A 15,850-nucleotide genomic window follows, 5' to 3' on the forward strand; every position below is an offset into this window, starting at 1 on the left:
TCCTATGAAAGCATTGCGATTTCTTTCCTGGGGTTAGTGGGATCCCAGCAATCATTTATTCCACAATCTCACTAAGGCCACTGTGTGTCCTACTGAAGCACCAGGATAAAGAATTTAGAGGCAGCCGGATATAAGGTGATTGCACAGTTAAAAGCTGCTATGATGGAAGCTACTTCCTTAATTTGACCCGACCCTGAAAAAGCCTTTCTACTCAAAATCACTGCTACTGATGAAAACCTGGCTGCAGTTTCATGCCAAGAGATCTGGAACAAATTACTTCCTGTAGAATTTGCCTCACAGATTATGACCAAAAAGCAGTTTTTAACCTTCCAATTTTAAAATTCTTATACCTGTTTACAAATCCCTACATGGGGCCTCCCCTCTCTCAATCTTTGCAATCTCCTCCAGCCCCAAAACCCTTCAAGATATCTGACCTCAAATCCCGGCCTCCTGAGAATCCTGATATTAATTGTTCCATCATGTTTAGTTGCCTAGGCGCTAAAGCTCTGGAGTTTCTACATGAAATGCGTTCAACTCTCCACCTTGCCTGCCTCCTTTCAGACGCTCCTACCTCATTGACCAAGTTTTTGGTCAATCTGTCCGCCTAATTATTATTATTATCTCATTATGTGGTTTGGTATAGTATTTTCTTTTACAATGTTCCTGTGAAGCAGCTTGGGACATTTTAATATATTAAAACAACTAGATCAGTGTGGACAAGCAGCGTCTTGGGGCTGCATGTGGTCCGTCTGGGATCTGAGTGTGGCCCACAAACATTTGGTTAACCAATCCACAAGATTATCATATTCTGCCGATTTTCACCTGTGCAGCTTTTTTTCCAATCGGTATGACTGAAGTAATATCCACATAAAGCAAGGGTAATGAAAAATTAAATGAAAATCGCTTATTGTCACATGTAGGCTTCAAATGAAGTTACTGTGAAACGCCCCTAGTCGCCACATTCCGGCGCCTGTTCGGGGAGGCTGGTACGGGAGTGGAGTGGAGATTACACACAAAATTGCCACTATGTCCAAAGTGTAAATATTTATTTTGCTTTTACCATTCAATGTCGATAATCAATTAATATATAAATGATCAATCATTTTCTATAACTCATTTTGAAATATTTGTTGTGTATTAAATGTATTTAATCTTAGTCATGTGGTCATGGTTAGTGAACAAGTCTGATTTCAACCTTGCAGCCCACCGAGATGAAGGAGGGCCACTCATGCGGCGTACTCACTAGCCTAGGTTGCCCATCACTGCACTAGATAAGCACAAGTTTCTGTTGTTGTTTAGAGAGGCATTTATTAGCCATGTTTTGGGAACTCCAACATTTTACCTTTATCACTAGTCTGCAATCAGTGATTTTTTGCTTCCCTCATATATATTTGGTATCTCCTGATGCAACCGGGAAGCACTCTGATTTCTTGGATCTTGGATTTGTTTATTGTCACGTGTACCGAGGTACAGTGAAAAGTATTTTTTTGTGAGCAGCTCAAACAGATCATTTCGTACATGAAAATAAAATAAAAACAAAATACATAATAGGGCAACGCAAAGGTACACAATGTTATACATAGACACCGGCAACAGGTGAAGCATACAGGAGTGTAGTGTTAATCAGGTCAGCCCATAAGAGGGTCGTTTAGGAGTTTGGTAACAGCGGGAAAGAAGTTTTTTTTAACCTGTTTGTACGTGCTCTCAGACTTTTGTATCTCCGGCCCGATGGAAGAAGTTGAAAGAGTGAGTAAGCCAGGTGGGAGGGGTATTTGATTATGCTGCCCGCTTTCGTCAGGCAGCGGGAGGAGTAGATAGAGTCAATGGATGGGAGGCAGGTTTGTGTGATAGACTGGGATGTGTTCACGACTCTCTGAAGCTTCTTGCGGTCCTGGGCCGAGCAGTTGCCATACCAGGCTGTGATGCAGCCCGATAGGATGCTTTCTATGGTGCATCTGTAAAAGTTGGTAAGGGTTAATGTGGACATGCCGAATTTCCTTAGTTTCCTGAGGAAGTATAGGTGCTGTTGCGCTTTCATGGTGGTAGAGTTGACATGGGTGGACCAGGACAGATTTTTGGAGATGTGCACCCCCAGGAATTTGAAACTGCTAACCATCTCCACCTCGGCCCCGCTGATGCCAACAGGGATGTGTACAGTGCTTTGCTTCCTGAAGTCAATGAACAGCTCTTTAGTTTTGCTGGCATTGAGGAAGAGATTGTTGTCGCTACACCACTCCACGAGGTTCTCTATCTCCCTCCTGTATTCTGACTCGTCGTTATTCAAGATCCGGCCCACTATGGTCGTATCGTCAGCATACTTGTAGCTGGAGTTGGAACCACATTATGCCACGCAGTCGTGTGTGACAGGGAGTATAGTAAGGAGATAAAAGTACACAGCCTTGCAGGGCCCCGGTATTGAGGACTATTGTGGCTGAGGTGTTGTTGTTTATTCTTACTGATTGTGGTCTGTGGGTCAGAAAGGCGGGGATCCAGTTGCAGAGTGGGGAGCCAAGTCCTAGGTTTTGGAGCTTTGATATGAGCTTGGCTGGGATTATGGTGTTGAAGGCGGAGCTGTAGTCAATAAATAGGAGTCTAATGTAGGAGTCATTGTTGTCGAGATGCTCTAGGGATGAGCGTAAGGCGAGGGAGGTGGCTTCTGCTCTGGACCGGTTGCGGCGGTATGCGAATTGCAGTGGATCAAGGCGTTCTGGGAGTATGGAGTTGATGCGCTTCATGACCAACCTCCCAAAGCAGTCCATTACGACTGATGTCAGGGCCACCGGACAGTAGTTATTGAGGCATGTTGCCTGGTTGTTCCTTGGCAACGGCATGATGGTGGTCTTCTAGAAGCAGGTGGGGACCTCGGAGCTGAGTGGGGACAGGTTAAAGATGTCCGCAAATACATCTGCCAGCTGGTCCGCGCAGGCTCTGAGTGCACGACCAGGGATCCCGTCCGGACCCGTCGCCTTCCGAGGGTTCACTTTCAGGAAGGCCGATCTGACTTTGGAAGCTGTGATGGTGGGTATGGGTGTGTTATAAGCTGCTGGGGCACTCGACAGCGGATTGTTGGTTTCCTGCTCGAACCGAGCATAGAATGCATTGAGTTCATTGGGGAGGGGTGCGCTGCTGCCGGAGATACTACTCGGCTTCGCTTTGTAGCCCGCTAAGTTGTTTATGGCTTGACACAACCGCCGAGAGTCTGTAACGCTCGTCTGTGACTCTAGCTTGGTCTGATATTCTCTCTTGGCATCCCGGATGGCTTTGCGGAGGTCGTACCTGGATTTCTTGTATAGGTCAGGGTTGCCTGATTTATACAAGAAATAGGTTGAATCTCCCCAGCATACTTGAATCATCAGATTATGTTGCTGTAATGGAGCATCAATTACACATCACCGCATGCACCGCACCCCCCCCCCCCCCCCCACATGCGCGCACCCCCCCCCCCCCCTCCCCAAGCTGGTAAACAAAACAAAAATACCTTGCTGTCACAACTTCGACTTTACCCAGGGGAACCTCATCAGTTTCTGCCCCTGTTGGTGTTTAAAACACATTCTATGTCGAGGACACCACTGGCAGATACTGAAGCCGTGTATATCAATAAAGCCGTGCATATCAATAGACCTTGCATTCATCAAGATGAAACACATCTGATAGATCCGCTATTTGTTCTGCTCACAAGGTCAACCAGTACAAATGTTCCCTACCTTCAGCTCAGTATGTCGAAGAGCCCACTTTGCTCATTTCTGTGCGGGGCCCCTCTGAATAGCCCATCAATATCTGGTCAGATAATGTCTGTGCTGTTAATACCACTCTCTCCCTCCCAAAGAATGCCATTCAAATAATATTAAAGCATTCGACAGGAAAGTCTTAATGCACGCATCGCCCTTGATTTTTTAATGTTCAAATCCAGACAGGCCCCATGCCACAATGGTAAAGTAAAGGCACAAGATAGATCATAAATATTTAAAGAGAAACTCACTGGCTTGCAGGATAACCAAAGAGGCAACTTCGTAGGCCAGCCTTGGGGACCCCAGTCTAGCATATTCACCGCGTTTAAGACAGCACCATAGGAGTTGAATTTAGTATGTCTGCACGATATATTTTAACCGCAGCAAATGGTTAAGAAATTGTACCTCTCTGGCATACTCCTGCACAAAACAGCAGAGCAGGAGGCTAAGGATCATAGAATCCTAGAATGGATACATCATATAAGGAGGTCATTCGAACCAATAAGACTGTGCTGGCTCTCTGCATAAACAACCTAACTAGTCCCAACCCTCCCGTTCTCTCCCCATAGTCCTGTAATTTTTTTCCGTTCAAATAATTGTCCAATTCCTTTTTTCAAGCCATGAATAAATCTGCCTCCCACTGCACTCTTGGGCAGTCCATTCCAGATCATAATCACTCACTGCGTAAATCAGTTCCGCCTCCTGTCCCCTTTTATTCTTCTGCCATTCACAGTAAATCTGTGTTCTCTGGCTCTTGACCCTGCTGCCAAAGGGAACAGTTTATGTCTGCCTGCCATGTAGTGATCACAGTTTTGAGCATCGGCCTCAAATCTCCTCTCAACATTTTCTGTTGGAAGGACAACAGATCCAGCTTCTCCAACCTCTCCAGAGAACTGAAGCCCCTCGACCGTGGATCTATCCTAATAAACCTTTCCCTTCACCAAGGCCTTTGCCTTCTTCCTAAAGATGGGGCACCAAGAATGGGCACAATATTCTAGTTATGGCTGAATCAGTGCTTTATAAATGTTTGTCATAACATCCTTACTCTATGTCTCGATTTAGAAAGCCCAGGATCCTGGATGACTTTTTAATCAGTTTCTCAACCTGCCCTGTCACCTTCAATGATTCATACACTAATACCACAGATCTCTCTGTTCCAACACCCAGTTTACCATTTTACCTTCTATTTTAAAATTGCCTACTCTTTATTCTCACTAAAATGTATAGCTTCGCACTTCTCAGCACTAAATTCTACTTTTCACCACTCCGCCCATTGATGCACTATCAATTACAACGAGACGAGAGTAGAGAGTAATCGAGGCTTTATTACGCAGAGATGTGTGGCCTCCTACAGCTGCTGCCAAAATGGCTGCAGTTCGGAGAGCACACACATTTATACTCCGCCTACTGGGCGGAGCCAGCAGGCAGGGATCTACCCCCGTACCTGTAGTACAGGGGCCTTACCGTAATACCCTCGTATGCAGTGCAGTATATACAATATAATACAACAGTGGTGACTACCACATTCACCCCCTGTTCAAAATGAATCCATGATGTGGAGATGCCGGCGTTGGACTGGGGTGAGCACAGTACGAAGTCTTACAACACCAGGTTAAAGTCCAACAGGTTTGTTTTGATGTCACTAGCTTTTGGAGCGCTGCTCCTTCCTCAGGTGAATCATGAATCCAGCAGAGGTGGTGGAAAACTATTTACATACAGGTTGTCATAAAAATTTCAGAGACGGTTACAAATTTAGACGGTCGGGTACCTTGATCCGTCGTTGAGAGCGCCGCAGTGCTGGTGGCGAGTCAGACGTCGGCTCGGTCGTCGGTGACTCCGGGAGCGTGTCGACACCCTCTTCATCCCCAGGTGGGACCAAGGGGAGGACGGATTGTCCTGGAGCGGGGGCTGTGGTGGGGTGCGTTGGGGAAGAGAGGATGGTGCCGGGGCAGAGGGGGGGTGTGTAGGGACCCAGCTGGTGCCAGGTCCCTGAAGAAGACTGTGTCTTGGCGGGCATCAGGGTACGCTACGTAGGCGTACTGCGGGTTTGCGTGCAGTAGCTGTACCCTCTCAACCAACAGGTCCGCCTTGTGGAGCCGCACGTGCTTGCGGAGGAGAACGGGTCCTGGAGCTGCCAGCCACGTTGGGAGCGAAACCCCGGAGGTGGACTTCCTGGGGAAGGCAAAGAGACGTTCCTGGGGGGTTTCGTTAGTTGCCGTGCACAGGAGCGACCGAATGGAGTGAAGTGCATCGGGGAGGACCTCCTGCCAGCGGGAGGCCAGGAGATATCTGGACCGAAGGGCCAGCTGGACGGCCTTCCAGACGGTCCCATTCTCCCGCCCCACCTGCCCGTTTCCCCGGGGGTTGTAGCTGGCCATCCTGCTCGAGGCAATGCCCCTATTGAGCAGGTACTGGCGCAGCGCATCGCTCATAAATGAGGATCCCCGGTCACTGTGGACGTAGGCGCGGAAACCGAACAGGGCGAAAATGGTGTTGAGGGCTTTGATGATGGCGGCAGACGTCATGTCGGGGCAGGGGATGGCGAAGGGGAATCTGGAATATTCGTCGACCACATTGAGAAAATACGTGTTGCGGTCGGTGGGGGGTAGGGACCCTTTGAAGTCCACGCTGAGGCATTCAAAGGGGCGGGAGGCCTTCACCAGGCGTACACGGTCTGGCCGGTAGAAGTGCGGTTTACACTCTGCGCAGACCTGGCCGTCTCTGGTGATAGCCCTGACTTCCTCGATGGAGTAGGGCAGATTGCGGGCCTTAATGAAGTGATAAAAGCGGGTGACCCCTGGGTGACAGTGATCATCGTGCAGGATCCGGAGTCGGTCCACTTGTGCGCTGGCACATATACCTCGGGACAGGGCATCGGGGGGCTCGTTGAGCTTACCGGGGAGATACAAAATCTCGTAATTAAAGGTGGAGAGCTCGATCCTCCACCGCAAGATCTTATCATTTTTGATCTTACCCCGCTGTGTGTTGTTAAACATGAAGGCAACCGACCGTTGGTCTGTGAGGAGAGTGAATCTCCTGCCGGCCAGGTAATGTCTCGAGTGCCGCATAGCTTCAACGATAGCATGGGCCTCCTCTTCGACAGTGACGTGCCGAATTTCGGAGGCATGGAGGGTGCGGGATAAGAATGCCACGGGCCTGCCTGCCTGGTTGAGGGTGGCGGCCAGAGCGACGTCTGATGCATCGCTCTCGACTTGGAAGGGGAGCGTCTCATCGACCGCGTGCATCGCGGCCTTGGAGATGTCGGCCTTGATACGGTTGAAGGCCTGGTGAGCCTCGGCAATCAGTGGGAAACCGGTCGAGTGGATGAGTGGGCGGGCCTTGTCCGCATAGTTAGGGACCCACTGGGAGTAGTACGAAAAGAACCCCAGGCATCGTTTGAGGGCCTTGGGGCAGTAGGGAAGGGGGAGATCCATGAGGGGGTGCATGCGATCGGGGTCGGGCCCTAGAACTCCGTTCTGAACCACATAGCCGAGGATGGCTAATCGGTTTGTGCTGAACACACACTTCTCCTTGTTGTAGGTTAGGTTGAGGAGCTTGGCGGTGTGGAGAAATTTGGAAAGGTTAGCGTCATGGTCCTGCTGGTCATGGCCGCAGATGGTGACGTTATCCAGGCATGGGAAAGTGGCCCGCAGTCCGTACCGGTCAACCATTCGGTCCATCTCTCGTTGGAAGACCGAGAGCCCGTTAGTGATGTCGAAGGGAACCCTAAGGAAATGGTAAAGGCGACCGTCCGCTTCAAACGCGGTGTACGGGCGGTCCGCCTTGCTAATGGGGAGCTGGTGGTAGGCAGATTTCAGGTCCACTGTCGAGAAGACCCGGTACTGTGCAATCTGATTGACCATATCAGATATGCGTGGGAGGGGGTACACGTCGGGCTGCGTGTACCGATTGATGGTCTGACTGTAGTCAACGACCATCCTGTTTTTCTCCCCCGTTTTCACCACTACCACTTGGGCTCTCCAGGGGCTGTTGCTGGCCTCAATGATACCTTCCCGCAGCAGCCGCTGGACCTCAGACCTGATGAAGGTCCTGTCCTGGCCGCTGTACCGTCTGCTCCTGGTGGCGATGGGTTTGCAATCCGGGGTGAGGTTTGCAAACAGGGAAGGCGGGTCGACCTTCAGGGTTGCGAGGCCGCAAACATAAGCTGTGGTAGGGGCCCGCAAAATTTCAGGGTTAGGCTCTGGAGGTTGCACTAGAAGTCCAGGCTGAGTAGCAAGGCAGCGCAGAGGTTGGGGAAGACGTAGAGCCGGAAGTGGCTGAACTCTACACCCTGGACGGTGAGGGTGGCGATGCAGTACCCCTGCATCGCCACGGAGTGGGATCCAGAGGCCAGGAAGATTCTTTGCTTAGCGGGTTGTACCGCAAGGGAGCAGCGCCTTACCGTATCGCGGTGGTTGAAGCTCTCAGTGCTCCCGGAGTCCAGAAGGTAGGATATCTCGTGCTCATCGACCTTCACCTTTGTCAAAGCGGTCGCGAGGTTGTGCGGTCGTGACTGGTCGATCGTGACCGAGGCGAGACGCAACTGGTCGGCGGCGGTTGCAGGCGATGAGCGGCCCGATGAGGTGCCCGGCGGGCATGGGTCCTGAGGCAGGCAAGATGGCGGTGCCCTCGGTCCACACTTGTCCTGGAGCAGGCAAGATGGCACCGCCCATTGGTTGTGAGGCAAGCAAGATGGCGGTGCCCACGGGCCACACGTGTTGTGAGGGGAGCAAGATTGCAGCGAACATGGGCCGCACGCGGTCTGAGGCGAGGAAGATGGCAGCGCCCACTGGGGGTGCCGGGACAATAGTGGCGATTGAGCGGGCCTGGCACACTGCAGCGAAATGTCCTTCTTGCCGCAGGCCTTACAGAGCGCGCTCCGCGCCTGGCAGCGCTGCGGGGGTGTTTTGTCTATCCGCAGAAATAGCACTTGGGTCCCCCGGGGTTGGTTGGCTGCCGCACGGTGCAGGCGCGGGGTTGGCTGGGGGCGGTCGCTGATGGGGTCCGCGATGGGGTGGCAGCTGGCGGGGTCCACGATGCCCAGGAGGGGTGGGCCGTGCGGTCGGGGGCATACGCCTGTACGTTGCGTGTGGCGACTGTGAGCGAGAGCGCTAGTTTCTTGGTCGCCGCGAGGTCAAGCGTAGCCCATTCTAAGAGGCGCTGGCAGATGTAGGCCGACCCTATGCCCGTAATGAACGCGACTCTCATTAGCAGGTTAGAATGTTCAGCGGCCGAAACGGCCTGGCAATCACAATCTCTCAACAGGGCGAGCAGAGCACGCCAGAAATCTTCCACAGACTTACCGGGCAGTTGGTGCCGCGTGGACAAGGAGGTGCCTGGCGTAGATATTGTTGGTCTGCTGAACGTAGTTCTCCTTCAGCAGCGCCATGGCCTCTGCGTAGGTAGGCGCATCTTGGATGAGGGGAAAGACATCGGAGCTCGGCCGCGTGTACAAAATCTGGAGCTTGTGTGCTTCTGGGATTGGGTCTGTCGCAGATCCGATGCATGCTTCAAAGCAAGCTAGCCAATGTGCGAAGTCCTTTTTGGCGTTGTTGATTAAGGATGCAGCTGCAGGTGATCTGGCTTGATGCGGAGATCCATCTTTGTAAAATCTCTGTGTAATAAATTGATGCACTATCAATTACGACGGGGCGAGAATAGAGAGTAATCGAGGCTTTATTACACAGAGATTTGTGGCCTCCTACAGCTGCTGTCAAAATGGCTGCAGTTCGGAGACCACACACATTTATACTCTGCCTACTGGGCGGAGCCAGCAGGCAGGGATCTACCCCCGTACCTGTAGTACAGAGGCCTTACCGTAATACCCTCGTATGCAGTGCAGTATATACAATATAATACAACAGTGGTGACTACCACAACCATTCCACCATGTCAGGCTATATTTTTCTTGAAGTTCTTCACCATTCCCCTCACTTTCACTACACTGCCAAGATTGTGTCATCTATTTCTAAGTCATAAATATAGATCATGAATGGTAGTGGTCCTGTTATCAATCCCCTGGGAATTCCACTGTTTACCTTCTTCCAAAAAAAAAAACACTCACCATATCCTGTCTTTCAGGTACAAGTATGGGATCTCTAAGGGAACTTTTCTTCACTCATCCCAAATTGTAGTTGGTTCAGCAGTGATCGCTTACAAATTTTTATAAACACTGAATCAATGTCCGATCTTTTCAGGTTGACCAACTTTATATTCATATTGTCCCTCTCAAGGGCTTTGACTTTGCTGACAAACCTCTTATGTGCCACATTATCAAATGGCTTTTGGAAATCCATGTACACCAAATCACACATTACCTCATCATCCTTTTCTATTACCTCACCCAAAAACTCAATCAAGAGCGGAGCGAGCACGACCACGACCACGAGGTGAGCACAAAAGGTGACTACCGTCCCGGCTGGAAACTCCTCTCTCGACCCTCCTGCCCGGTGAGAAGGAAGGGGAAAGAGAAGGGGAAAGGAAGGGAACCAAACCAAAAAACAAAACCGGACAAAGAAAGAAACCCAAACCTGAAACCTGAGGCAGACCAGACCTGGGGAGAGCAGAGGAGCGGGGGAAGGGAGGGCAACCTCGAGGTAAGGATCAGCAGTGTGGAGAGAGAGAGAGAGAGACAGATGGCTGGAGGAAAAAAACAGAAAAGCGAAGGGACGGCGAGATGCAAGGAGCAGCAACAGCGAGGGAAAAACACAGGAGCGGCGGACGCGCAGGCAGGCGGCCCCACGAAACGAGACGGAGGTTCGGGCGAGCCTGGAAGGGAAAAGACTGGTGGACCAAACAGCGGAGCGGGAACAGGACACAGCGACTATCATCCCCCCACGCACAAGGGGAAGAGTGGGGAAGCGCGCTAACAAGGAAGCTAAACGCCATAAATGAAGCACTCAGGTCGGAGCTGCACACAATGATGAAGGAGGTGCTGGCGGAGACGACGGACAAAATGCAGCGGTCCATCGAAGGCCTGGGAAGGAAGGAGGAAGCGCAGGAGAAAACGATTCTAGAGATGGAGAGGGCTGCTGCGGACCAGAGCGACAGGATGGTAGCTCTGGGAACCGAGGTGAAAAGGTTGGTAACGTCCCAGGGGAGCCGAAGAGGGAACGTGGAGGACCAGGAAAATAGGTCCAGACAGCAGAATGTTAGAATAGTGGGTCTGCCAGAGGGGATCGAGGGCAGAGACCCAACAGGCTACATTGCCCTAATGCTGGGCAAGCACAGGTTGCTGGACCCAAGCCCAAAGCCGGGGAGCAGCCCAGAGCGATTATTGCGAAGCTGCACCGATTCCAAGACTGGGAGAAAAATGGGCCCGGTAGACGAGATCGAGCACATGGGAAGGGAAGAACATAAGGGTGTATCAGGACATTGGGGCCAAAAGAAGGGCTGGGTTCAACAGCGCAAAATCAGCACGCTACAAAAGTAAGGTGCGATTTGGGATCTTATTCCCGGCCGGACTCTGGGTAACAATTAAGGGGAAGGAGCTGTATTTTAACACCCCAGAGGAGGCTGATGAGTTTGTTCGATCGAACAAACTGGGGGAGGAACAACCGCATTGAAAGCAGCGGGGTTGGAAAAGAAAGGAAGGAGCGGAACAAAGAGCAGAGGACAAAGAGCAAAGACCGCAAACAGAGACAATAAGATCATGAACTGTGCACATATGTTTTATGTTTTGCGCGGGACTGTGCTGCCTCATTTCCGGGCTTGCCTCCTCTCCAATGCGATGGGGGAGAGTGGTGCAAAGGAAGTGAGGGTGAGAAAAGCGGACAGGAGGGCTGTAGCACAATCAATTACTCACGAGACGAGAAGTGATGAAGTCAATCGAAGGCTTTATTCAGCAGACTTGTTCCCGAGCAGCTCAGTTACAGAATGCAGCTGCTGGGAGAACCCGGGTTCTTATACTCCGCCTTACTGGGTGGAGCCAGCAGGCGGCAGATCCAATCAGGACCCAGTGTCTGTCTACCAATAGCCTCTCAGCATCACAGGGTACCGTACTACCCCTAATACGTACCACCACATTCACCCCTTGTTAAAAAAGAACCCGGCGGGGTGGTGGGTCGCACGGTGGTAGGGGTTTACAAAGCTGGTACTGGGATTCCCTTAACACAGTGGCTATGCATTGATATCAACCGTGAACTATTTACACGGCCGCTTTTACTGGGCTATTGAATTATTTACAGGTTTTGCTTTGTCACGCGGATTCCACGAGTCGAGTGGGTGCCCTGGTCGTCCTTGTCGATCGTCTCAGCCCCGGTGGTGGTGCAGGTGCTGGCTTGGGCACTGTCGTCTCTGGGAGCGTTGCACTGTTTGTTCCTGTTTCACTAATCCTGGGTGGGCACGGGAGGAGGGACGATCCACCCGGGAAGGGAGCGGCCGTGGGGTGCGCCGGCGGGAGGGAGGGGGTGATTGGTGTTGGGGGGGGTGTGGGGAGTTCCAGCGGGCGCCAGGTCCCGCAGGGAGACCGTATCCTGGCGGCCGTCGGGGTATGCCATGTAGGCGTATTGAGGGTTCGCATGGAGAAGATGAACCCTCTCGACCAACGGGTCCGATTTGTGCGCCCGCACATGCTTTCGGAGCAAGATGGGTCCTGGGGCTGCCAGCCAGGTCGGGAGTGACGTTCCGGAGGAGGACTTCCTAGGGAAGACAAGGAGGCGCTCATGAGGCGTTTGGTTAGTGATGGTACACAGCAGCGACCGGATGGAGTGGAGGGCATCCGGGAGGACTTCCTGCCAACAGGAAACTGGGAGACGTCTGGACCGTAGGGCCAGTAGGACGGTCTTCCAGACCGTACCGTTCTCCCTCTCTACCTGACCGTTCCCCCGGGGGTTGTAACTGGTCATACTGCTCGAGGCAATGCCCTTGCTGAGCAGGAATTGACGCAGTTCGTCACTCATGAAGGAGGACCCCCTATCGCTATGGATGTATGCGGGGAAACCGAACAGTGTAAAGATGGTGCAGAGGGCTTTAATGACCATGGCCGCGGTCATGTCGGGGCAGGGGATGGCGAAAAGGAAATGGGAGTATTCGTCCACTACGTTTAGGAAGTACATGTTGCGGTCGGTGGAGGGGAGGGGGCCTTTGAAATCCAGACTGAGGCGCTCAAAGGGTCGAGAAGCCTTTATCAGGTGCGCTCTACCTGGCCTGAAAAAGTGCGGCTTGCACTCTGCGCAGATTTGGCAGTTCCTGGTGGCTGTTCGGACCTCCTCAACAGAGATGGGGAGGTTGCGGGATAGAACCGAGTGACCCCCGGGTGGCAGAGGTCCTCGTGGAGGGCTTGGAGACGGTCTACTTGTGCGTTGGCACATGTGCCGCGGGATAGGGCATCGGACGGCTTGTTCAGCTTTCCGGGACGATACAAGATCTCATAGTTATAGGTGGAGAGCTCGATCCTCCACCTCACGATCTTGTCGTTCTTGATCTTGCCCCGCTGTGCATTATCGAACATAAAGGCTACCGACCATTGGTCAGTGAGGAGAGTGAATCTCCTGCCGGCCAGGTAATGCCTCCAATGCCGCACAGCTTCCACTATGGTATGGGCTTCCTTTTCCACTGAGGAGTGGCGGATTTCTGAGGCGTGGAGGGTACGGGAGAAAAAGGCCACGGGTCTGCCCGCTTGGTTGAGAGTGGCCGCCAGAGCTACGTCGGATGCGTCGCTCTCGACTTGGAAGGGGAGGGACTCGTCGATTGCGTGCAGCGTGGCCTTTGCGATATCCGCTTTGATGCGGCTGAAGGCCTGGCAAGCCTCTGTTGACAGGGGGAAGGTAGTGGACTGAATTAGCGGGCGGGCCTTGTCCGCGTAGTGGGGACCCACTGGGCGTAATAAGAGAAGAAGCCCAGGCAGCGTTTCAGGGCCTTGGAGCAGTGGGGGCGGGGAACTCCATGAGGGGGCGTATGCGTTCAGGGTCGGGGTCTATCACTCCATTACGCACTACGTAGCCAAGGATGGCTAGACGGTCGGTGCTAAACACGCATTTTTCCTTGGCGTAGGTGAGGTTCAGGGCGTTAGCGGTCTGGAGGAATTTGCGGAGGTTGGCGTCGTGGTCCTGCTGGTCATGGCCGCAGATGGTTACATTGTCGAGGTATGAGAACGTGGCCCGCAAACCGTGCTGGTCAACCATTCGGTCCATCTCCCGTTGGAAGACCGAGACTCCGTTAGTGACGCCAAATGGGACCCTTAAAAAGTGGTAGAGCTGCCCGTCTGCCTCGAAGGCAGTGTACTTGCGGTCGCTCGGGCGGATGGGGAGCTGATGGTATGCGGACTTAAGGTCCACAGTGGAAAAGACCTTGTATTGTGCAAGCCGATTGACCATGTCGGATATGCGGGGGAGAGGGTACGCACCTAGCTGCGTGTACCTATTGATGGTTTGACTATAGTCTACGACCATCCTCTGCTTCTCCCCGGTCTTTACAACTACCACCTGAGCTCTCCAGGGACTATTGCTGGCCTGGATTATGCCTTCCTTCAGCAGCCGCTGGACTTCAGACCGGATAAACGTTCGGTCCTGGGTGCGGTACCGTCTGCTCTTAGTGGCGACGGGTTTGCAATCCGGGGTGAGGTTCACAAACAAGAAAGGCGGTTCAACCTTGAGGGTCGCGAGGCTAAAGATAGTGAGTGGGGGTATAGGGCCGCCGAATTGGAACGTCAAGCTCTGGAGGTTACATTGAAAATCTAACCCTAGGAGAGTGGGAGCGCAGAGGTGGGGGAGGACATAAAGCCGATAATTCTTAAACTCTCTCCCCTGCACTGTTAGGTTCGCGATGCAGAACCCTTTGATTTCTACGGAATGGGATCCCGCTGCCAGGAAAATCTTTTGGGTACTCGGATGGATTGAAAGAAAAACAGCGTCTTACCGTATCCGGGTGGATAAAACTTTCCGTGCTCCCAGAGTCGATTAGGCATGGCGTTACGTACCCGTTAACCAGCACCGTTGTTGTTGCCGTTTGGAGCGTCCGGGGCCGCGACTGGTCCAGGGTCACCGAAGCCAGTCGTGGTTGCTGCATCGGGGCGTATACTTCAGGCCCCGTGGAGCCATCCATGCTAGGGTCCTTGGCTATCAGCCAAGATGGCAGCGTCCATGGATCGCACGCGGTCGGGGGCGGACAAATTGGCCACGCCCATCGATCGCACGTGGCCGGAGGGTCACAAGATGGCGGTGCCCATCGCCCCCCGCGTGGAGTCCGGGACCCAAAATGGCGGCGCCCGCGGGCCGCACATTGTAGAGGGTGCCATCTCTGCTACTCCACTACTGGGCCGATATCTGGGGTTTGAATATCTGTGTGTGTCTCTCTCCAGCTGGCACTGAAACTTCAGAGGCCAGGGGATGCCGCACTGGGACACTTCCTCTGAAGAGAGCACTGAATCAAGCCTGCCGTTTATCCCTAACCGGCAGCCTGAGGCTTATATCACACAGATCTACAGACCCCTACCAATACCCAGGTGATTCTCTCTCTTGCCGGTGGTGCAACACCCACCCGGTTCCTACTCCACTAGAGTAGCTTTCCCAAGAGAGAGAATAGGACACTGCTGTTTATTTCCTAACCAGCAGTCTGTCCTGAGTGAATCGCTCAAGATGACCCTCGATTCCTGAACCCGGAATTAAGGTGAGGAGTATTTTAACAATGACTTGGTCAGAGATCGCTGGTGAAAGATTGAAGAATTTAAACGACTCCAATTATCATCAAATCAAGGTTTATTGCAAAACCCAGGTCAAAATCATCAACAGAAGAAACACAATAAAATCTTATGCTCTAATACAAACTAAGGCTATTCAAAAGTAATATAGCGGACACAACGAAAATTCTTATGATTACACAGTTTTTAGCAATATCACAGGCACAAAACAAGTTCCCTTCCCCAAAGCCTCAACCACTATTAAAGTCAAGGGAGTTTCGCAAGCTGCTGCAGGGTACTTACGGTCACAGGCTGCAGAGGTCAAGTCAGGGGTGCAGAGGTCGAGCCAAGAACGAAGAGACCCCCAATCGAAAACACAGCCCCTTTTATATTGTTTTACCTGGCTTTGTCCTGTGATCGGCCAGCCCCTTTTGCATTGAAAAAGGTAAGATTTAAAGTTCCCGCTGGTCCCGCCCCCTTTGAGCCGGTCAGACCTGTCGAGATG

Source organism: Scyliorhinus torazame, chromosome 1, assembly GCF_047496885.1.
Source record: "Scyliorhinus torazame isolate Kashiwa2021f chromosome 1, sScyTor2.1, whole genome shotgun sequence".
Lineage (NCBI taxonomy): Eukaryota > Metazoa > Chordata > Chondrichthyes > Carcharhiniformes > Scyliorhinidae > Scyliorhinus > Scyliorhinus torazame.